Source organism: Epinephelus lanceolatus, chromosome 21 (genome assembly GCF_041903045.1).
Source record: "Epinephelus lanceolatus isolate andai-2023 chromosome 21, ASM4190304v1, whole genome shotgun sequence".
In the NCBI taxonomy this organism is placed as follows: Eukaryota; Metazoa; Chordata; class Actinopteri; order Perciformes; family Serranidae; genus Epinephelus; species Epinephelus lanceolatus.
The window spans coordinates 32,266,040-32,292,016 of record NC_135754.1 but is presented as its reverse complement, the minus strand read 5'-3'; the positions used below and the strand labels follow the sequence as shown (position 1 = coordinate 32,292,016).

The 25,977-nt window shown below is 41.1% G+C and overlaps 1 protein-coding gene across 48 annotated transcripts in view; it reads right to left on the bottom strand.

Moving 5' to 3' along the window:
- LOC117246674 (ankyrin-3-like) overlaps nucleotides 1–25,977 on the bottom strand; it is a 235,944-nt gene that overhangs the window by 155,982 nt on the left and 53,985 nt on the right. The gene's annotated exons all lie outside the window — the stretch shown is intronic.

Genomic DNA, 25,977 nt, shown 5'->3' with positions numbered 1-25,977 from the left:
CTCAGTGTCCAACGAGGAAGTCAGTTACTCACTTTTATAATGTTTTAAACCAGACTGATGTGTTAAATGTCCCAGCTGCTGCAAAAAATGAGGAAATTAACTTGGTGTAAATATTGATGAGGAAGAATGGGATTGGATATGGAGGGAAGATGTCAGTGTGTAACTGTACTCGATTGCTACAATATAAAATCCTGCACCAGTTGCAAATCTCTCCCAGTAAAAGACATAAAATGAGCCCCAAGTTTCACCTCTGTGTCTAAGATGTAAAATCTCAGTGGGAACTTATAGACATTGTGTCTGGTTCTGTCCTAAAATCACACTGGGTGGACAATCTGCAGGATATGGAAAAAAATATTGGGGTTGCTTTGTCTCTTTACTTCTGGGTCATTTATATTCTTGATGGTTGACCAGACTAATGTTGTGCTAAGCTGTCTGATAGTGTTGTTGATAAAATGAAGACTAAATAATCAAGGAAATACTTTTTTGCTGTATTGAAAACATACCGTGACATCACTGTATCGTATCAAAGCAAACCGTGAATTTTGTGAACCATTACGCCCCTAATACATGCTACTGTTTATTTACATTACATACGTTGAGTGTGTGTGTAGTTCACAGTATGCGATGTCGGGCACAGAGATGTAGAGCGTCACCTTGTGCAGCTGGTGTTCAGTGAAACATCTTCAAAGGGTTTGATTCCTCCTTAAAAACACGATGATAAAGATCAGACCGGCTGCTGCATCAAAATGGAACTGGGTCAGCTTTGATGATGTCAAGAGTCACGGCGCTCAGGCTTGTTTAACTGACGCATCCCAACCAGCAGAATTATAAAACATCCACACAGAGGCAAACGTTGCTTCTGTTTGACTATTGCCAATTATTTTGTTATTGACCGACTGATCGATTTCTTTCAGCTCTGAAACAAAACCGGTATTTGTGTCTCTTGTGTCGCTGCAGGTGTGAAGGAGGCTGACAAAGGCCGCGCCGCATCACACACTCATATCACCCAGCCACCCCCGACACACACACACAGACACCAGTTTAATGATCCGTCTTTGGTGTTTTATGACATCTGTGAGAGGGAGGGAGGGGTTGCCATGGCAACTGAAGCTCCTAAATTTGCAGCGCCGCATTGGGTTCAGTGAATGTCGTGGGATGGAGAGAACCCGCCGGTGTTAAAACTATTATCAGTGACATTTGGATTAACCTCCACAGAAGGAATGATGATGGGATGCCACATCTACACCTTCTGGAAACTGATGTCACCGCCGCCAGCAGGGGCGCCTTTTATTTAACCAAACATTACCGACAAAGTTTTCCCTTATGCAGCTATTTCAGTCCGGGGTGTAATTAAACCTAAATATGTTCTTGATACCTGAAATAAGTCTGCACATAACTCTGGCATCACATGTTTGAACAAATTCTTCAGATAGTTCCTGATTTAAAGGTCCAGTGTGTTGGATTTAGTGACGTCCAGAACTGAAACCTCTCCTGTGTGCCAAGCGTGTAGGAGAACTACACTGGCTGACACACAAACGCAAACATCCCTATCTACAGCCAGTGTTTGGTTTGTCCGTTCTTGGCACTGGAGGAGAACATGGCAACTTCCATAGAGGAAAAAGTTTGGCTTTGGTTTTTGATATCGTATAAGCATATCAACAAAAATATTCAACTCCATACTCTGAACTAATGCTGTTTTAATTTGTTTTTCCATCACAACATTGCGAGCACACAAGCCAGGGCCGTAAATGCAGTTACACTGGGGCCCGACTGCCACCTGATAATACGTCTGTGTTCAAAGACGAGCTCACGTTAAATAAAAAATGGTGCGATTTTTTTATAGCCTATATGCCCTCAAAAAGGCAAACCCATCTCCATCATGGTTTTCTGTTTTTTGTAAAATTGTATCAACCTATAACAAATAATAAACTAATATACACTTCTTATTCGTAATTTTTGTCATATACAGATTAGGGCTGCAACGATTAGTCGACTAATCAATGACTTATTGACTTATCGGTTTGAGTCATTTTTCATAGGAAAGTACTATAAAAGTACCCCAAAATACTCTTATTGCAGCTTGTTACGTTCAATTATTGGCAGCTTTACACACTCTCCCATGACGGTGAACTAAAACCCTTTGGCGTGAGTACGAAACAAGACATTAGATGACATAATTTTGGGGTTTGGGAGAGACAGACCAATATTTTAAGACATTTTAACACATTTTTCGATAAAATGATTAGTCGACTAATCGAAGAAATAATCGACAGATTAGTCGACAATGTAAATAATCGTTAGTTGCAGCCCTAATACAGATATGTAATGATGATTGCTGGGTAATATGTATGTTGATGTTGTCCATTATCAAGTCTCTGTTAAATCATGTAACGAGACGATACGATTTACAGCAGCTAGTTTAGGTGCAAAATCTCTCAAGACTGACGAGCTGGGTACATCTGCAAGTGGATATAACATAAAACGCAGTAAGACACACTGCTAGTAATATACATATATATACATATATATATATATATATATATATGCCTAAAACTCTGTGTGTGCTTCATAACTAGTATCTCAGGAGCACTATGGCCCGTCATAACAGCGTAACGACCTGATGCCACTGACATGAGCTGCACGATATGAGGAAAATATGGGATAGCGTTTTAGAATATCGCGATAACAACATTACTGGTGATAAACAGATATTAAAGTGTGCTCAGTTTTCTGCTGCGTTATGTTGTTTGTTGAATCAAAAATTTTTTTTTTTTTTTAAATATTTCAAACATTATTTTATTAAACAACTTGAACAGCCAAATGAAAAAAGCAACCGTAAAAAAAAAAAAGAAAGAATAATAGTTAATTTTTAAAGTGCAGTTTTCTACTGATACTCTCTTTCAGCTTACTCAAAAAATCCCTGAGTACATTTTCAGTCTTTCACCATGTGTTTACTGCGAGCATGGTTATTAAAATAAGATAACAAAATAAAAGTATTTGAGGGGATCATCACAGAAGTTGTTTTGTGGCTTAAGGGTGGAACCCCCCTGTTAGCTCAGAGTGGATCTTAATAAGGTGGTGGATGGTCTAACACTGAAACTGCAGGATTAAACACCATTTAAAGATAAGACAGCTCACGCCGTGCTGTGTATAATCATAACTGATTAATCTGGCAATTATTTTCTTGACTAATTAATGGTTAGGTCTATGACAAAAAAATGGCAGGCAAAGTTTCTCAGAGGCTGTGGTAATGTCTACACTAAGCTTGTTTTTGTTGACTAGATTTTCAATTTAATGTCATATATGACAGAGAAAAACAGCAAATTATCACATTCAAGAAACTGGAACTAAAGAATGCTTTAAAAACAATTAGGGCAGCAGAATGTATCTTTTTTTTATCGCTACCATGACGCCTACTAACACAATAAACACACCAAGGAAGACCTTGATACTGCTACTGCTATACTACTACTGTTAGTTGAGAGTATCAGTAGAAAACTGCACTTTAAAATATAATATCATTCTTATTTTTTTAACTGATGGCGTTTGGGTTCAGTTCAACGTTCAGTAAAATGTTGGAAATGATTTCCTTTAATTTTCTTAAAAACTATACAAGCGATGTGTTGTATTTTAGCCTGACCCTTATGTTGTGCAGCCCTAGAAAAAAAAATCAATCAGTCATCAGTGTAGTTGATCAATTTCATGTGGATTGACTGACACATTTTATGGATTGATAAAAAGTCTTTTTATTTGGGTAAGTGTATGCACTATAATCCAATGTGTGTGACGGACAAATCACACACACACACACACACACACACACCCAAACCTCCGCTCGCCTGGTTATTGGTCATTAATTTTCAGGTCCTCTGACGGTCCCTAGTGGCCACTCAGTGTTACTGCATCAGCTGCAGCAGTGAAGTGCAGAAATAACACCGACTGTCTGTCCCAGTTTGTTGCAAAGACTAAAACACAAAACTAAATTTCAATATAGAATCAATACTGTTATCAATATTGTATATTATGAACTGGTTACAAAAGAAAACATGTCCTCCTTCTTTGGAAAAAGGCTCACATCATTGGTTATTGTATGTATTATTTAAGCAACGGAGAATGGGTAGATAAGGGTGTGTGTGTGTGTGTGTGTGTGTGTGTGTGTCTGTGTGTGTGTTGTCCTGTCTCCGACCGGTGCTGCAATCTGATTGGCCGCTCGGCTACTGCAGTCTCAGTACTCTCACAGCAGCACATGAGAGGAGGATGAAAACACAGCGTTCAAACTCTTCAGCTCCTCTTCGCTGCTCTTCACTCTCACATTTCATTTCCAGCTGAATGTGACCAGACTCCACATCTGTGCTATCTTATATGTGTTTAATCACAAATCTGACATATTATTTAGTCTCTTTTTAAAGATGTAGAAACTCCAGACATCAGACTGTGCATCTAGAAACCCCCCCTTCAACTAGTTCTCACTGTCAGCTGCAGGATCCGTCCCTCATTAGGTCTCCTTGCAATTGGCTGCTGCACTTTCTGCTCATTGGACGACGGCAGATGACGCTGCTGCTGCTGCTGGATTACAGGCACTGTGCTGATGTAAGGCTGTGTGCAAATCTATATGTGTTTGTGTGTGTGTGTGTGTGGCGATTTAAAGGTAGACACATTTTGCCAGCCCAGTGGGGAAACAGGCAATCACACAGAAACACCCACAGACAGACATCGATCCTGTCGGTTCCTCAAAGCACACACACACACACTCTCAGCTGTTCACATCTGGGTGTCAAATATACCAACACAATGAGGTCCTAAACATAAAAAAACAACAAGTAAGAAAGAAGGAAAGCTGCTGTGGCTCCGCTTGGTTAATCTCTTCTGACAGAGACACGAGCGCTGGTCATGAATAAATTAACATCTGGCCTGGACCAGAAGCACACACAGCACACAGAGCACCAGCAGGGATGTGCAGCGAGTGTGTGATGGTGCAGCCAAACTGCTCCCACAAAGACCTGCTATCACGACATCTGCAACATCTACTTTGTCTCATTATAATGAGACGTGACACAAACAGAGGAGTAAACATAAACAAGGAAGAGACAGAGAGTCTGAGAGTTTAACGAGACTGCGGTAAATATATATTGCAGCTGAGGCTGATGAGATGTCATTAGTGTTGCAGGTTTTTGGTAATAAATCAAAGTGTTGGACAAATGGAAATGTTGACATTATGATGGTGTAAAAGGAAAAGTTCACATTGTACCACATTTCATGGTAATCCATCCAACAGATGCTGGGACATTTCACTAAAAGCCTAAAATGTCAACTTCATGGTGGCGCTAGAGGCAAACTCAGAGGATTACCTGAAGTCATTAGGATTCATCATCTTAGGATCATGAATATTTGTGCCAAAATTTGTGCCACTCCATCCAGCGGATGTTGAGATATTTAACTGGACGCAGTGAAAACTTTCATCGCTATTCTCAAATGTGAGGATTAGAAATAAATGAATATTTTGGGCTTTTGGGGATTGGCTTCCATGTAGGCGCATGGAAGGGCAGACAGGTGTGCTCTCTGCCTTCTGCTTTCCTTGTATGCACGTGGAAGGGCAAAGATGTGTGCTCTCCATACTCCATACTGTCAAATATCAAATTGCAAATGGAAATAAAGTTTTCTTTGACTAAAGAGGTCCTGACTGGATTAGCCTTCTCTAAGATGTCACCTGTTGATGAACATTTTTCTGTATTTTTAAAATATATTTTCTCCCATTTCACAAACTAAAAGCTTAATTGCTTTATAAAAAGAAAAAAAGGAAAGTTAGTGTCTTTAGAATGATGACTTTGTTAATCTTTGGTATTGGTGCTAAGCTTTTGATTTTCACAGAAACATTTTCCCCTCTATGGGAAAATGCAATGACTGTCATGTAATGAAATAGCCCATTTCAAAACTTACTCCCAACTCTTCAAATACGATAGCTAAGCAGCACAATGCTTCAAACTATGACACTCGAGGTGCCCCTCTTGCATCAGTTTTGGACTCTCAGGGGTGGCGTGTTACGTCACCAAAACTACTTTAGATTTAGGCAACAAACTACTTGGTTAGGTTTTAAAAAAAGATCATGGTTTGGATTATGATACGATACGATACGATACGATATGACACAATACGATATGATTTGTCTTGAACTGAGGAGCTACACAAGAATTGCTGCCTTACAATAACAGTCCAGAGACAATGAAAGGATACATCATAAAACATACTACACATAACAGTACTGCACATCAGCCATTCATGTATTGCACACAACAGAGCGCCATATGCAAAACACAACACCCCCCCGAAAAACATCAAGCAACATTATTTAAAATCTTAATTGAGGTTGGCACAAATTAATTTTTAAAATGATTCAGTTTAAATTTTGTATCGTCTGCCCGAAGGTAAAAGCTTGTATCCAGTGTGCAGAATGTGTAGAGTCAGACAATGAAATAAGTACGTTTGTTACGTAACTTTATTTTGGAAGTAAATTTATGAATATGTCATGTGACTTATGTGACATATGTAAAATGTCTGTCAGGTGACTATGTAATGTGGTGACAAGAAAAAAACATGTGTGTTTAGTTTTGTTTTCATGCATGACAAGAATCCCAGTCTCTTAGGTGAAAGTCCTGTGTTTGTTTGACCCACCCATCGCTGCTCTTTCCTGCCCTACACAGACTTTCTCGCTCTCCATTGCCACAGATGGGTTTAAACTGGAGTTAATTAAAAGCCTGGAGTGTCTCTAGTCTCGCCACCAGGCAATCAGAGATCTCCGCCTTCTGATAGTCCCTGTCAGCTGCAGCCACTGATGCTTTCTAGACATCGTGATTTCCCAAAACTGAATAAATACCACACACAGCAACACAAAACTGCTTTGCTAGCTCAATCATGTTGTAACTAAGATATCCGCTGGATAAGATATTTTTTCATGGACCGTTTAATGAGTTATTACCTATTACAGACACCGCTAACGGCTAAAAGGGCTAAAGTAAACGTGCACACAGAAATAGTAATGTTTGTTCAATCATTGTGTTTATAGACTTTACAAACATCGGATTAGTCTAAACGGTGATACAGTGATGTGAGAAAAAAAAAAAAAATATATATATATATATATACACATATAAAAATAAGCTCTGCTGGTTTTCTACCCGGAAGTATTTGTAAACAACAAGGCGATTCCCTCTAACGTTATAGTCCGGCCGGACAGATGAGTCATGGCCTTGTAAAGGATTATGTTTGTTTCTTTTAGTTGGTGAGAATGTGTCGCCGCAAACGCGACAAACATCCACTAACTTTGACGGCGTTTTCTGCAAGCATGGCTGAGCTATTTTGTACCGCTACACGTGTTTCTAGTCGGACTGTCTTTACAAGCACAAGAGTTCAGCGAGCCACCGAAGGACCGCCCTGCAGATTTACTATTGGTTCTGCAACGTAGGGAGTTTTTTTAAACTCTGAAATTGTATCCGCCCATCTAAACACAAAATCAGGGAGAAAGTCATCAGTCTTTAGTTAAGCAAAGCGTCTAAAGACTGACTTGTGAGTCTAGAGTGTCTCTAACACTAAAGGGTGCCTTGTGCCGCCAGTGGCCCCTCTCCTCGCTCTAGTATCTGTTGTGCTGCTACACTAAATATTAGTTTTTCACTCACTGGCCCCGTTACACAATAAACAAACAGCCAGATGAAGAAACAATGAAACCTACAGTAAACAGAGAAAACAGCAGAAGGAGAGAAGAAGCACTGCACGAGCAGAGGCCTTTAGCTTTACAGCTCATAGAGTCCAAAGGCAATTAAGGAAATGCTCAGAAAATCAATGAAGCACTTTAGCTGTACATCCAACATCAGCACGGTTGTTTCCTCTCTCTGCTGACTCTCAGGCCTCGTGGCCACACTGGGCTGTGGCTTCTGTTAAACGTCCTACATTCTGTATTTATCCTTCAGTTCTCACATAGAGAGCTGAACTGAAACAAGAACTTTGAGGTTCTGTAGGAAAACCTCATTTAAAATCCCACTGACATTAGAGATAATGCATATAACCTAAGAGTATGTCATGTTGTCCATTCCTTATTTTTAGATAATGATGATAATCTAAAGAAAATAAACATTCTAATATTGTTGTTTATTTAATATTTCTGCTTTTCAAGGCCTTTAATAAACACCACGTCAGGTTAAAAGTCACAGATTACGAATAAAGACTTGTAAGATTGACCTTAGAAGAGAGTGTGTGTGCTTATCATGGTGATTTTGGAGCTGTAGTTTTTGTGTAAGCTACAAAATTATCAGCTTTGTTCAAATCAAAAAAGGTTCCAGCTTCTCAAAGCAACTGCTGTGGTGAAAGTTAATTACAGGCACATACTTTATTGTTTCAAGAGGACTGAGGATATAAATGCTGAATAAGAGACTGCATCGAACTACAGACGCTTTGTGTTGAAAACCCCTAAGTCAGTGGCTGCAAACCTTTTGCCTGATTGCTACAGTGCCTGATTGCTGGGGGGGGGGGGTTGGGCGGGGCTTAGCTGGAGGCAAAACAGTTCTCCACGGACATTAGCTAACACTAGCTAGCAAGTTCTGTTGGCTACAACAGGAAATACTTTTTCGCCTCCGTCCAGTCCTTTGGTCTTATCACATTTAACCATAGTGGTCTTTGTTGACGAGCAGTGGCGGCTGGTTTTGAGCCATGACTCCTTCTATTCTGGCTCCCAATAACACAACAAGACAAACACATTTTAAGACTCCTATGTAGCCTACAGCCCTGTGGTGGAGAGGCAGGTTTCGCCTCCAGCTAACATGCTGCTGTCACTGTGTCGTCGGCCCTAAAAGGGTCTATGTGTGAAAGATGAAGAAGTGTAGAGAGCAAACATGGACATGTATAGAGAGAGGGAGTGGGAATAGTGTAAATTAGGACAGTGTTTTTGGCTCCATGAATCCTGAGTGGCTGCACATCTCCACACAGTATTAGTGGGCCAGGACATGAATAAACTAAGAGCCCCTTAAAAACCTCTCAACAAAAAGCATGAGTGCAGCTTTACCTCACCAGAGCCACACTGTATCCACTGCAACCCTGCACAGTCTGGTGGTGCAAGCAGACTCCATGTATCCACCCAATTCTACAGTACACACACCCTCCTGTAGCGTACTTATTCAAGGTAAGAAGGGATTGAGATTTAGCAGCATGCAGTGAGCAAAAGGCGGGGAATCACCTTGGATCAGGACCCCTGGAGAAGCACCGAACTGTGAGGTGATTGTAGCATAAAAAATGTTCCTACAGTGAATCACTACAACAGAAACAGTTAGAAAACCATTAATGATGATTATGAGCAACTGAAATGATTCTCCAGCAGGAAGTCAGGAAGTTGAGGCACAAAAACTACTTGGTCATGGTTAAGAAAACATCGTGTCTTGGCTTAAAATACGTGGTTTTAGTGCCACAATCAAGGCTGGAAATGCCGCCGAGGTCTTGCTAGAAACAACCTGTTTTGAAACATACAACTGTAGTGTATCTGTGGTTTACAGAAACACACAATTCCAACCATTTCGAGTTGGTGAGCTCCTTGTTGAAGGTTCTGGACAATCAAAATGTGTCTTATGAAAACGTCTGTCCAGATTAGGATGTTAAACGAAGACTAGTCTTGAACCTGGGTACAGTCCATCCCACCTGCAGGGCAGCTGCCAAACATGAAACTCCTCTGTCACACATACACACACACACACAGACACACACACCGGTGAACTGTGTTTGAGTGTCTCTGTCTATTTCTGTCTGTCTGATCCAGGCGGGTCTCCTCCCTGCTGCTCACCTTCAAAATGTCCGCTACACCCAGAGAATACAGCCGAGAAGACTCTTCCTTTCACACAAACACACACACAGACTCACATCCTGTCTACGTCGTGACTCCTGTGCCATGCATCAACACCTCACCCACTGAGAACACACAGGGGGTGAAACATCAAATCATCCTGTCCCGCTGTTTGTCTCTCTTCTCTTATGATATGCCAGTGTTTCCCCCAGTCAAAGCTCAACTTAAAGGGACAGTTCACCTAAAAATCCCCATACTAACTATTTTCTCTCTATTGAATTACACCCACCAACCATATCACTGCACAGAAGCGTGCATCGACTGCTTGCTCACCTAGCAGCACTGAGCTAGATAATGTTACAGCTCAGTGGAGGAGGATGCCATCAACGTTTACATCTTGTGCTGTCAAGAATATAGATGGATTACTGAGCAGACCTACCGGGCACAGGGCCAGGGCCTCAAAGTATCAGGCCTCCCCTGGCCTTCCCCTACAAAATGTCACTCAAATGAACACATACCAACCAAGAAGAGACACAAAAAGACAACAGAGCGATGCAAAAGATCTGCAGAAAGACACAAAGCTACCTCAAGTAGACACATGAAATTACCTTGAAGAGAAAAAAAGAGACTCCAAAGAAACACAAAAGAACTACAAAAGGGGGGAAACAACACAAAATGACTAAAAAGGGGCAAAAAACTAAAAAGAGACATAAAAGGACTACAAAGAGACACAATAGGACTACAAAAAGGGGGGAAACAACACAAATTACTACAAAAATGGGCAAACAACTAGAAAGAGATGCAAAAGGACTACAAACAGACACAAAGGAAGTAAAGAAAGGGGCAAACAACTAGAAAGAGACAAAAAAGGACTACAAAGAGACACAAAGGAAGTAAAGAAAGGGGCAAACAACTAGAAAGAGACAAAAAAGGACTACAAAGAGACACAAAGGAACTACAGAAAGGGGCAAACAACTAGAAAGAGACAAAAAAGGACTACAAAGAGACACAAAAGAACTGCAAAAAGGGGCAAACAACTAGAAAGAGACAAAAAAGGACTACAAAGAGACACAAAGGAACTACAGAAAGGGGCAAACAACTAGAAAGAGACAAAAAAGGACTACAAAGAGACACAAAGGAACTACAGAAAGGGGCAAACAACTAGAAAGAGACAAAAAAGGACTACAAAGAGACACAAAAGAACTGCAAAAAGGGGCAAACAACTAGAAAGAGACAAAAAAGGACTACAAAGAGACACAAAAGAACTGCAAAAAGGGGCAAACAACTAGAAAGAGACAAAAAAGGACTACAAAGAGACACAAAGGAACTACAGAAAGGGGCAAACAACTAGAAAGAGACAAAAAAGGACTACAAAAAGACACAAAAGAACTGCAAAAAGGGGCAAACAACTAGAAAGAGACAAAAAAGGACTACAAAGAGACACAAAGGAACTACAGAAAGGGGCAAACAACTAGAAAGAGACAAAAAAGGACTACAGAGACACAAAAGGACTACAGAAAGGGGCAAACAACTAGAAAGAGACAAAAAAGGACTACAAAAAGACACAAAAGAACTGCAAAAAGGGGCAAACAACTAGAAAGAGACAAAAAAGGACTACAAAGAGACACAAAGGAACTACAGAAAGGGGCAAACAACTAGAAAGAGACAAAAAAGGACTACAGAGACACAAAAGGACTACAGAAAGGGGCAAACAACTAGAAAGAGACAAAAAAGGACTACAAAGAGACACAAAAGAACTGCAAAAAGGGGCAAACAACTAGAAAGTGACAAAAAAGGACTACAAAGAGACACAAAGGAACTACAGAAAGGGGCAAACAACTAGAAAGAGACAAAAAAGGACTACAGAGACACAAAAGGACTACAGAAAGGGGCAAACAACTAGAAAGAGACAAAAAAGGACTACAAAAAGACACAAAAGAACTGCAAAAAGGGGGAAAACAAGACACAATGACTACATTAAGGAGCAAACGACTAAAAAGAGACATAAAAGGACTATAAAGTGACACAGAGGAACTACAAAAGGGGGAAAACAACACAAAATGACTACAAAAAGGAGCAAACAACTAAAAAAGACACAAAATGACTGCAAACAGGGGAATGATAACAAAGAGACACAAAGAAACTACAAAAAGGGGCAAAACAAACAAAAAGAAACATGAATGGACAACAAATAGGAACAAAAGAACAAACATGGTATGAAGAGGTATGAAGAGACACAAAATACTACAAAAAAGCAAAATCACCACAAAGGTCTGTGGATTATCTTGAGTAACCAGGTCATCATTTCTGAAAGAGACATTACTGTTGAGCTTTTGAAATTGATTTTTTTTGGCCCTTTGAGCACCACAAGCTGAGTGCCATCTAGTTCCTCCAACACTCTGCAACTGACACCAAAACAATCTAGATAAATAGATAAATAGAACTTTAGGTAAGAAGAACAGTGCCTTTGAACTATATATTTCCTGGTCTTTTTTGCTGCTGTTTGCCACCACTTCTTATAGGATGACGCAGTGATTTCACACTTTTCTTCTACACATAATGCACCAAAATTTCATTAAACAAATACACAAATTATTGATTCCTGTTCACACGGGCTGCTGTACACCCTGGATAGACTGTCAGTTTATGATGGAGCTCATTTATAAACAGTTACCAACATTTGTTGCCAAGAAAAAAAAGCAATTTGAGTAAATTTGGGTGACAATAAGCAAGACAAAACTCTGCTGCGTACGACAGCTGCCCACACATAAACAAGGAGGTGTCTCGTTTCAGTCAGATTAATTCAACATATTGCGCCGAACACTAATCTGGCTGTAGAGGAGGAAAAACAAAAACAGTGGTGTGTTCAGTGAAACGAGGATGGGTTTAATCTGCTGATTTGCAAGTGTGTGGGTATGTGTGGAAATGAATGGACTGTCCCCATTCTTGGTGTCGATCTTCTTCCGTGGAGAGAGAAAGAGAGGGCTGCAGGAAAGCAGAGGGAAGGAGGATAAAAGACCTCGCTAACAACATCCTCATCTTTCTCCGTCACTTTCGCTCGGCCCACTCTTCAATTTCCTCCTCTTTTTCTGCCACTTTATCAATCGCTCTCCTCCATCTCTTGCTGCACGCTGTCTTTAATTCCCCTTCATTTTAATTTGATTTCACCCTCCTCTCTTTCCCCGTTCTCTTTTTTTTGCAGCGTGTTGGGGATGCGTTGTGTTACCTCTCCCCCCCCCACGCACAACCCCCTCCCTGTCATCCCCCCATCCACCAATCACGATGCTTGGCAGGCTCTGCACCAATCCTCCGGCCCAGCAACCCCCTCTACATCCATGTTACAGTGAGGCCTGGTGCCGCGAGGGTGGCATAAAAAACATGACTGCCTTCCTATCTGACACCTCTTCTCCATCTCCCCTCCTCTAACCTTCCATCAGCCTTCCTTTCACATTTCACGCCGGCTCTCTTTTCTGTCTCCTCTCCACTCCAGCTGTCGTTTCTGCTCCGCTCTGTAATGGAGTCATTGTATAATTCATAAACGCTCTCTCCTCAGTTGAGTTTTCCGACTTTGTCATCTTTGCTGAGTGCCGTCAGATTGTCCAAGTTGGCATCTGGTGCTCCATAGCTCGTGTGCATGCTTCACGTATGTTCCTCCCTTTGTTAAACTTAATATTAGACTGCATCTTTCTGATGACAGAAACAACTCTCTTTAGCTCGTCACTGTGCGATAACTGTTTCAGCTTGGTTGCTGCAAAAATCGGCAGCAACAAAGGAGAGAGTTTCATGTTGACAAGTCCCCGATGACTTTGTTGTATAGATCTCTTTATTGAGTTAGATCTCACATTGGCTTTCATCTGTCAGGTTGCTTCTCTCACCGTCAAACACAAAGACGTGGTGGTAAACATCTGCAGTAAAATCAGCGGCACTCGACGGAAACATTTGTCTGTTTTGTTCAATGAAAAGCAAAAAACTTGCACGGAAATTTATGAAATCTGATTGTGTGGGTTTTTATGAATGCCTGCACCCCCCCCCCCAAAACACTCAAGTGAACTTTGATTTCAGCAGCCTTCAGAAATATACATCTGACCAATGAAATCCTTGTTCCAACTTGTGTCATACCTTCATGTCACAGCTAGCTTGCTCCCAAAAGGGGGAGACAGTTTACTAGTTTGGGCTCTCAACACGCAATACTGTACCACAAACATTGCAACGATGGTGCATCAGCCAGGATAAGATAAAGACTGCGATGTAGCCAGTATGCACTTGCTAACATGAGGCTACATGTTGGTCACAGAACAGGGTATAGACAACAGCTAACTTTAACGTTAGCATCAAGTATTTGGTTAATGTTTTGAGTAGTTAACGTTAGCTTAGTAGTTAAGTTTTTGTTGTGTGGAGTGGATACGGGCAGTTTTTAGGAGGAATATAACCTCATTCAGCTGCTCGTATGATACAATACAAAAATGCACATTCTACAGTAAATGTACCCACTGATTTATAGACATCCATTTTCCTAATAGGAAAAAGTCTTTTTGGGCCCAACAGCATCACATGATGGACCCCGGAAATTGTAGTACCACTGTTTGGCCACTATGAAAATTGGCTTCAAAGCCTTGCATGCTTCCTGAGGGCCTGGTTTGTATGATGTCCTACAAATCAGCTCCCCACAGATAACGTTACGTAAATGGTAAAGTCACGTAGGTTATTAGGAATTGGGGGAATTGGGGAAAGAAAGGTTAGGACGTACTTTTAAACAGTGTTGCCAAGTAGAAAATGTAGAATTATCGTACCAGAGACTCAAAATTATTATATTTTGAGGGAAATTATCGTACATCTGTCATAACCAAAATAAAAATCCTACTGATGCGCTATAGGCAAATATAGTCACTCTTGTGACTCATGAGCCTGATTAAGCTGTAAGCGAAACGCGTTGCTCTATTAAATTCTTGATCCTCTTTCTTAGTCCTGTCTTGTGTGCGGTACGTAGTCACAATTTATGTGTTTTTTTCTTTACACGATAGTCACTCTTGTGTTTACTTTTTTGGTTAACTTTTTTTCTATTTTCCTTGCTTCTGTTTTTCCTCGTCTTCTGTTTTGAATCTCATTCTCGCTCGACTTCCTGATGGGTCCTAGCGCCTCATGGGGCGGGTACTGCTGACCATTCAGCCAATTGTGCTCATTGTTCAGAGACAAATGTCACCCGTATCTCACGCTGTCACATGTCACATGGGAACGGATGCCTTCAGGGCTCACAAAAAAACTCCAGCATACTGATTACAACCACACATTGTACGTTTGGCCTTTTTTGGGATTATTGATCGTACATCGTACAGAGGGCCATATTATCATACAAATACGTTAATTATCGTACAAATACGATAATTATCGTACACCTGGCAATGCTGCTTTTAAATGACTCAGAGTTCACACGGTTCCGAACACTGTTCTCCTGGGGAAAGTCCTGGGTTTTGTGATCCAACCACAACCCCAACCTGCCTGCTTATGGACCACTGCCGTCTTTACTCCTGTGTGCACACTGGTCATGTGATTGTAGCCTTCCAAAATACATGGGTTATGCACAAATTACTGGCTCATTGTCACAAATTTTGGTGCATTACTCTTTATAGGAAAATGTATGAACAGTGCATGACACACCCCTGGTTTCATTGGACTTCATTAAAGGTTTCTTTTTTTACACTTCTTTAAACAAAAATGGCATCAGACCAAGCGTGCATAGCTGCCAGGTTTGAAAATCTGAATGCAGATTTTCAGTATTCCTGCAATTTTTAATGATTTCTCTCTGATTTTATATTTCAGCACACAGTATGTCTCTACGTTTCTAGCCTTTGTGTTTTATCCCGTGTTTCCGTTTCACTGCTGCACATCTAACTGCCTTTTGGGGGACGGCGTGACTGATTACCTGACTGATTGAAGAGTGGATTGGATCAGAGTAGAAGCGGGAGAAATGAGGTATGAAGGCTGCGGCTAATGATTATTTCCATTATCAGTTATGAATTTAATGATTATTCTCTCAAGCAATCAATCGTTTATTGAATTAAATGTGAGAAATCCTGTGAGGTAGCTCTGTGAAAAACCAAAAGATATTCAGTTCAGTATCTCTGGAGATAAAGTAATATAGTCTTCACATCTGAGAAGCTTTAACAAGTAAATTTTTGGCATTTTTGCTTGAAATTAAAATCACTGCAGGTTAATTTTGCGTCAATTAGGGATTAAAGAAGTCCTGTATCTCAGTTGTTGTTTTTTCACTTCCCCTTTATTGTCTTTACGTGCATTTAATACACCTATGTTTTGTCTTTTTGTATTTTTTCTGTCAATTAATCAATTTATCATTTAAGCCGTGCAGTAAAATGTAAAAAAAAATGTTTAAATGTTCACACTAAACTATTTAATCAATGCATAACATAGTAACATAGTATTATAATTTATTATATGATTGGAAGCAACACTGCTCAAAAGGTTATTTGGAAACTAATTTGCATGCATTACAAGCATGACTGCTTTTTAATTGTGATAAATGCACAAAATGTAAAGCTCGATTCATCTTCTTTGAACGTATGAAAATATAAAGACACAAAAAACATGTTCACTCAAAAGTTTTATAAACTGTTACAACAATAAGTTTAATTAAACACTTTTTGCCATCAAGAAGTGGAGTATTCTAAATTTTTCCGTCAAATAAACAACCTTCTACATGCTATATAATCATAAAAGATTGATTATTCAAATGGCAGCAGATCTGGTGGCGTACAGGGAACAAAGAGATGTAGAGCAGGAAGAACGAGTGGGCCTCAAATATGAATCTTGGCTTAAATAAGTGTCAGGGGATTAAAGTGGTACAATGCCTGGTCACAAGGGACCTTTCTGTGTGTGTGTGTGTGTGTGTGTGTGTGTGTGTGTGTGTGTGTGTACATTGCTTCCTCCCCCCGCAGTCCCAGAAGCAGAAGTGTGGCAGAACAATACAGCCTCCTGCCAGCTGACGGAGATGCAGGGAGGGAGGGAGGCATTGAGAGACAGATAAAGAGAGATAGGGTGAGTGGGGGGAGCGGAGTGGATGCTGCAGATGAACAAAAAAAAAAGAAGCCTGAAACGAGTCCTTCCCAAAAATAAACCTCAGAAGACGCAGCGTTTCCATCCCCCCCTCGCTAATTCTCCTCTCGCTTCAAAATCAGAGACATCTAAATCATCCCTGTATGCTGCTGGATGTCTCCTCCTCTACTTCCTGTGAGATGTTCCACAGGATTCAGTTCACGTCTTATCTAATCTTCATATTCGCAAACACCTCTTTAATGACGTCTTTGTCTCATTTTGTTTAAATTGGATTTTCCTAAATAGCCTATAAAACATGTTTAAACAAGAAGAGTCGATAGCTGAGCGCTAGCAGCTCTGTGAGGCTGAACTTAATCAGAGCGGTGCTTTGAGCTACGTGCTAACGTCAATAGTGACAATGCTAATGCTAATATTGTTGGGTAGATATTTAGTTTAGTCTTTACTAATTGACCCTTCGCTAAGTCCCGCCCCCAGACACAGACCAATCACAGACTTCCCCTGGCGGAGGTCCAAGTGCTGGCAGCAGCCAAACACCGTTCATCTGCACACACTGCGATGCCACACAGCTGGTTCAACATCAGCAAAGTTTCCCTTTATATTCATTGTCTTGTGTGGCGATCAGCAGTGATGTGGTGGTTCACTTTTACACTGTGATCTGTAGCCTATAGTTCAGCTTTAGCTTCTAACTATCTTTGTCTTTTTAACCTGTTGTTGCTGCTGAGTCAGTTTGACATCCTGGATATATCCTTCAAACAGACTGTAGACCTCTCTGTCTGCTTCTCTCTGGAATCACTGGTTCCTTCTTCCAAAAATATGATAATATTTATGTAACACAAAATACAGCTGAGGCTGATGGGAAAGTCATTAGTTATTAGGAATTTGATGGGGCAAGTTAATGAATCACTTGCATTATTACAATTAATCCTGATGGGGACTTTTACCAAATTTCATGAAGATCTATCCTATTGAGATATTTCAGTCTGGATTTGGAATGACTGGCAGAACAACATGCCTTCCCTAAACTTTACTGGTCCAGTGTGTAGGATCCAGGGGGATATATGGGTAGAAATGGAATATAATATAATGAGTATGTTTTCTTTGGTGTATAATCACCTAAAAAGAAGAATCACCATGTTTTCGTCACCATATAATGAGCCGTTTATATCCACATAGTGAGCAAGTCCTCTTCTGCGGATAGCACCATGTTGTTTCTACAGTAGCCCAAAACATACAAACCAAACACTGGCTCGAGATAGGCCCATTTGCGTTTTGGCATCAGCCACTGTGGTAGTATAGCTGACAAAACGTTTGTCGACCAGAAAGGTCATTTGTCGACAAAATTTCATTGGTCGCTCAGAAAAGAAAAGAAAAAGCAAACATGAAACTCTATCAGGAGCTGCGCCTTGTCAAAATAAATCCAAACCTATATGACTGGACCATGTGTGACTTTAATTTGAAAGGACAGACACAGGAAGTGTCCACGCTCAGCAGTCAGACAGGAGTCAGGTTAATTTCCAGGGCTGGTACCTGCGGTTATTCCACAGGCTAGTTAATAACATGTCGGGCAGGAAATCCAAAGTGTGGGATCATTTTGAGAAGGTGAAGGACGAACCCAAGGTGATATGTAAACTCATCTTCATTGGTCAACTACAAACATGACGTATCATCTGGAACATGGAAGTAGCTACATGCCCATTAGCCCACAGCGTCATTAACAGGCGGCTCGCTCAGTGTGTGACGTGCACTTGTAGATAAAATATAGGCCTATATTAATGAAGGTTCATTAGTACGGTTTTGTATTTCTCTGTAATGTAGCACAGTGTTAACAATGTTACTGATACTATTCTTTCTCACACCTTCAACTCAAACCACCAAAATATATCATTTAATAATTACATTAATATCGTAAACATGTGGGCGACTGGTCGACTGATGGCCCTGAATGATGACTGTTGGTCGACTAGGAAAATTCTTTGTGGAGGGCAGGCCTTGTTAGCAGCATGCATATATCCATAACATTACCAATATAGCTTTATATTTTATCCCATTTTGGGCTGAATTGTACATAAATAAACTCCAATTTATATGTGACTGTTTTGTAAAACCTAATAAATACAAAAAAGGTCAGATGAGGTAAAGAAAAGGTTGTCGTTATGTCTGAGTGTGTGTGTGTGTCATTTAAGATCAAGGACGGAGTAGAGGTGAGGTGAAGCAGCCACCAATTGCTTCAGAGTCTGGAATCGCACCATCACTAAAAGGATCTGAAATGATTAAGGAAACGAGCTGGACGAAGGGGAATGATGCCAACAATTCTGACTGAGTGTTTTCATTACACTTCTCTGCCTTGAAGCCCATTTGGTTACACACACTGACTTTGTCCCGTTGCCAAATTTCAGTCCCTGCTGAAAGAAATATTGCCCTCTTCTATTGCCGGGGAAGGTCAGCACACAGATAGCTTTTTGCACCAATATCAATATTGGTGTTACAGTTTTCAAAATAAATCATGCTTCAAATAGGAGAAGAAGATAATGCCCCAACATGCACACTGCATATAAAGACTGATATGTGGTTTTATCAGTCAGGCTGCCGGACAAAAACTTAGCAGACCAGTTAATCAGCCAACCAGCCAGCCAGTCACCCACACAACCAGACAGACAACTGATCTGAAAGGCTGGACTGAGAGACATAACTCTGACACACTACATTAAATGCTTAAAAGCACAACATGTCTTCAAGTTCAATATTACATGTGTACTTGAAGCATGCAGCTTAATAGCTTTAATGGCAGCTGCTGCACGGTGCATCGGTCTCAGTGGTGCTCGTCACGCATGGCTTTTGTTTTTCTGCTTCCAGTAAGAACCATAAAACACATCATACCGCACACAGCATCAGCTACTGGATACATTCTGCAGGCCTGGAATGCATTACTAAATCAATTCAACATTAACTGTATGGATGAAAGAAATGATATGTCATGCCAAGCTGGATATAATTTAAAAATTAATGTAGAAATGAGAGGCAGGGAGACCCAAAGACAAAAAAACAAGCTCATTGTAGACCAAATAAAACAAAGAAATAGGTGCAACTTCCTCTAAAACCACAAACTGTCATTCACACATTTCTGTTTGTGTACTAAAACTAAAATGAATACAACTTGTTAATTAGTGAACTTTTGTTTCATTTTTAACTTTGGAGAGATTTAAGTTAGCTGTTTCCTCCTACTTATAGTCTTTATGCTAAGCTAAGCTAAGCTAAGCTAAGCTGATCACTTCTTGGCTTTAGCTCCAGTCCATACTTAACACTCAGACAAGAGAGTATCAAACTTCCTATCAAAGTGGGATTTATACTTCTGCGTCAAATCGATGCCATAACCTACGTCTTAGTCTGACGCGCACCTCCCCAGAAATACACGTCACGGCAACGTAGACCTCCTGTCTATTTTTGTGCGCTAAAATCATTTCCCTCAGTGGAAACACAACTTTTATTTACTTTAATTTCACAGATAAGAAACAATAAACTGTGAAGACAATAAAGCCTCCACAAAAATAGCATTTTAAGTGTGATTTATCCTGGCCTCATATGAGCAGAGGAAAAGTCCGCTAGCTGCTAGGCTAATTTATACAATGTAAATCCCATAGGCTTGTGCTAATAACGTTAGCATGTTGTATTTGTTTGGAAAAAGCGCTTAGTATAAGACAGTTGTTTTGTCAGTGAACCTTGTGAGTTGTAATGGAGCCTAATTTTATAACATTACCATTGTTAAATGTTGCTGTGCTGCCTTCAGGCCTCAAGCTAGGGATGTACCAAATATTCGGTAACCGAATATATTCGGCCGAATATTACAAAAAAACACACATTCGGTATTCGGTGGAATAAGTTAAAAGCAAGGCCGAATAATAGCGGCATGTTTTGATAACGCAATCAAACAGCGTGCTGTGACGGGCGGAGTAAAATGTCGGCAGTGTGGCGATCAGTCTGACACCGCACTCACATTTGCGACTAAAAATAGTTTTGAGCGAGCAAAATAGGCTTAAATCATTCAGCAGGCTGTGCGAGCAGCCTACAGATTTCAACCAGCAGCAGAAACGAAAGGCGAATCCCACCGATTGTGGGTTGAACGGGGGTCACAGACACAGACAGTAATGTATTCCTGTCAAATACGGCGGCCATCGGCTTACCGGTGACGGGAAGTCGGCTCCAATAATATCCTCTTCTTGGCGTCATGACTGCCCAGAAGTACCTGAACAGTCGAGCCAGCCGAACACAGGTATGTGACGTGTCAGAGGAGAAACGAGCCGTTCACGGCCCACAAACCTCACCGCACTTTAGGGACTGTTCTTTACTTATGAAGGGACTGTCAGGGGAGGAGGGTGGCTGGTTGATTCTTATTTTATTTATTTATTTTATTTTGATCCCCCCTATGTTCATCACTTATTGATGCTGTTTTTGAAGTATGAATAAGTCAATAAGTAATTTATTCCATTGAAATATCATTGATGTATTATAGAAAAGTGATTTATCTTTTTATAAATGACAAAAGGCACATCTGCCTCATTTTCACTGTGGTATCGTGATACTACTTCATTTCGGTGCATCCCTACCTCAAGCTATGTTACGCTAACACGTCCTGACTCTGACTCTGAGATAGCTGTTCCTTTAAGATCCTTTAGCTAAGGTAAAGGGGGAGACACTGAAATCTAGCTTCGACCGTATCACCTGTTAAATCTACATTTAGAAAGGCCGACAAAAAGTGTATCAATTGCAATATTTTTAATAAAAACTCATACGACACTGTCAAACAAAAAGCTAGCGTGATCTAGCTAGAACATGCTACAGCAGCAGATTAGCTTGCTAGCTGTAGTGCTAGCTAGGTTAACTAATCCCACACGTGCCCCCCACATTTCTGTTCATGTGTGGGTTAAATTAACAAGATAAACTGTGTAAATAAGACAACTTGGAGGATACTGGAGGATTTTTTAACTTAAGATAGAATCAGGAAAGCTGTTTGTCTGCCTTCAGGCTTTCAGCGATGCTACGCTAATATGCCCTGTCTCCGAATCTGAGATAGTTATTCCCTCAAGAACCTTTAACTAAGATAAAGAGGGAGACATTGACATCTAGCGTCAGGTGTATCATCTGTTACACCTATATTGTCTGAGAGGGAGACAAAAAGCCCGGAGACAGCGAGGCGGGGTGAGGTAAAGCGAGAGGAGGGGAGGGAAAGAGGAGAACGGTAATTGAGGTGATGTGATCCGATGAGGGAGAGGATATTTTTTTTTGTGCCGTGATGCCAAGAATTGGCCCGGGGCAGACAGTGTTATAGATTTACCTTGAGTGAGCCCAGGATAGCCGACACCCTCCCGCCAACATTACGCTACAAACGCCGAGAAACTGCTGATGTCACCCTATACACACACACACACACACACACATTACTACAGCAACACGTTTCCCTCACCTGTTACCATAAATCTGTGATACAGGCTCGAGTTTCAGCCTCAAGGTCAAACCTCCCTCGTCTCCTCCATTCAGCTATTCAGATTCCTCAATGTCAGAATTCAAGAAGAGCTCAGCCTTGAGTTTGATGAAAGCACGTCATTATGCAGTACTATTACTCATCCAACACACTCAGCAGGACTGATCCATTTTGATCAATACTGGAGTCAAAATCTGAGTGTAATGTAATTTACAATACTGGTGGAAACCGTGACGGATACATGAAGGGGATTAATTACAAATTCATTGTTGTTCTTTTGTCTCTAAAGAAAAAATCCACACTGAAAGTTAAACACCAAATAAAAACACTGACAATAGAGACAGTCCTCACCTGAGAAATTACAGAACAGTTTGTTTGCAATACGGCTATTAAGATGCGCAAAATTCAGATGGAGAGCAGGAAGTGACACTGTATGAACTGGATATAGAGGAAAGTGAAGCTACAGGCAGCAGGTATTGTCAGAAAATCGATACTCATGTTGAATGTGATCCATACAAAATGAGCAAATGTGATTTTTCCCACAACTTTCTTGCCAGCATTTGTATGTGGGGCCCATGTGGGAAGTAAATGGGTTGAAAAATGGGCCCTATATGGGATCGTCCATGGGCTCCATATTGGCCCCATGCTAACTGCCCACAATGATAGCTTTATCGAAGTGTGACCCACATGGTTATGCTAGGATTACCTGGCTACCGAGTGGGTATGGGCTCAAAACGGGCATCTCATCTGGGGCTCACATGTGTATGGGGCATGGGGCCAATATGTAACCCATGAACGATTCAATACATGGCCCATTTTTCAGCCCGTTTACTACTCACATGGGCCCCACATACAAAAGATGGCTGGGTTGACTGATTTGCTCGGTGCAGACACAACCATTATCACAACTTACTTCATCCTCTAGACCCCCTAACGTTACTAAAGTTGCATGGCATGCTGCTGAAAGCATAAAAGAGTCTAGTGGACCATACATGTAAGTATTTTGTGTGCTGTTGGATCCGTGATTCATCTTGTTTTTTGGCCAGGTGAGTAAATGTGCTTGTGTGTAATTCAATTTTTTCAATTCAATTTTATTTATAAAGCCCAATATCACAAATCACAATTTGCCTCACAGGGCTTTACAGCATACGACATCCCTCTGTCCTTAAGACCCTCACAGCGGATAAGGAAAAACTCCCCAAAAAAAACCCCTTTAACGGGGAAAAAAAAAAAAAACAAAAAACAAAAAACTGCCCTTTACATTTCCAATTCTGCACATGGATGCAAAGCTGTCAGGCTAACTTCACTAGCTAACTTTGACTAAGATTAGCTACTATTTTCTACCTACTAGGTCAACCATCCCCAGAGGTCTGGTCAAATGCGGTTAAAAATCTGGGTTGTAGCTAGACAAAAAGAGAAGTTGTCACAGCACATTGTTATTGCATCCAACTCGATGTGTGTTTAACACCATGCTTTAACATTTACATTTAAAATTAGTTGACTCCTCTCATCTAGACTGAAGATGGAGGTTTTTGAGCCACATCTGCCACTGCTTCTTCTCTCAGGCTTTTAACTCAGGTTGAGCTGGACACCCAAACATTTTATCTTATTTTTATCTTATTTTATAACCCTTGTATTTTATTTTATTGTATTGTATTTTATGTATCTTATGGTTGTTACTGTGGTGTACTATTGGGTGCCTCATTGTATTTGCTTGTTTATTTCTATTGACCTGTTCAGCACTTCGGTCAACCTTGGTTGTTTTAAATGTGCTTTATAAATAAAGTTTGAGTTGAGTTAAGTAAAGAGTGCGCATCATGAGCATTTGTGCAGTGTTGGTAGTTTTCGCCTTCATGTGTTCAGGGCACTGATGTGTAATGTCATATGCAAAGAAACCAGGGCCAGGTTGCGGGGGCAGCAGGCCAAGCAAAGCACCCCAGCCGTCCCTCTCCTCAACAACGCTTTCCAGCTCCTCCTGGGAGACCCCGAGGGTGTTCCCAGGCCAGACGAGATATGTAATCCCTCCAGCGTGTTCTGGGTCTGCCCCGGGGCCTCCTACCAGTGGGACGTGCCCGGAACACCTCTAATGCGAGGCGGCATCTTAATCAGATGCCCGAACCACCCCAACTGACCCCTTTTGCCATGAAGGAGCAGCGGCTCTACTCTGAGCTCCCTCTGGATGTCTGAGCTCCTCACCCTATCTCTACAGCTGAGCCCAGACACCCTACGGAGGAAACTCATTTTGACTGCTTGTATCCAAGATCTTATTCTTTCGGTCACTACCCAGAGCTCATGACCATAGGTGAGGGTTGGGACGTAGATGGACCAGTAAATCGAAAGCTTCGTCTTCTGGAGACGCCACACCAAACCGCCGATCCATCTCACGCTCTATTCCACCCTCACTTGTGAGTGCACTCCCAACCCAGAGGGGGCAATCCACCATTTTCCAGCAGTGATATATTTGTGATATTTGTTAGCAAGCTAGTTTTCTGTGTGCGTCACATCCAGCATGAATATTGCCTCAGCAGGCAACAGTGACTCGTCTGCATCGCCTATATGTGACTACACCCTAAAGTCTTTTGGCAATATTTCAAGGCGCAGATCGAAAACGTGCATAAAAACAGGTGGATAAAAACATATTTTGTATCAACATAACCAAACTTCCTTGTTTGCACCTGACAGACAAGAGTCAGAATTACTACAACTTATAAAAACACTCTTGTTGCCTGTCTTTGAGGCACAACTGCTGCCTCACAACACCCCCGACTTCCTGTGACCACAAGCAGTCACCTCTCTTTCCATGTTGACCTTGACGCAAATGAGGTCACTGCTATTGACTCGTCGTGACAGGTGGCTAACCCCAGACTAATTATGGCCTCAGGCTAGCGCTCACACACACACACATGTGCACAAGCCCAAATGTCAACATGTGCGCACACTCAGGCAAACGATTTTCACCGCGGGCCCAATCACAGTTCGTCACACAGGTCGACAAAGTTCCTCAAACACTCGACATCAGCGTCGACTTTTGTCAAACCACACTGAGAACGATTATCGATTTCAAGTCAGACCTATTTATCACCTCATATGCATGTTTGTGTGCGTCTTAACTTTGTCCTTGCACGGTGACGCATGTGCACACACAGGAACAACCCACACCTAACCGCAGGGTGTGACTGCTGACGCCTTTTGACTCCGGTGAACATTCACACACACATTTAACATGGAAATATCCAGAAAACACACGTTAGTACATCTCAGCAGAGGGAGACGAAGCAGCGGAGGTGGGAAAGTGTGTTGAGATGAAGATAAATGTTTTCATACAAGAAAGTTAACATGGAGACGTAGCGGGGGTGACTAAGGACAAGTCACACACACACACACACACACACACTCACACACAGGCGTCCTATCAAAGTGGGGTAAAGCTGAACATATAATGAGGTTTAATTAGAAAACAAATTTAAAGTGTGTGAGATTATATATCTGTGTGTGTGATATAGTACAGGGACCTTTTTTTAAAATGAAAACAATGCCACTGGAGATATTTTATAACTCAGCAGTACCAGTGAACTCGTCTCTTTCACATATTAATAGCAACACCAGTGCCTAAAAT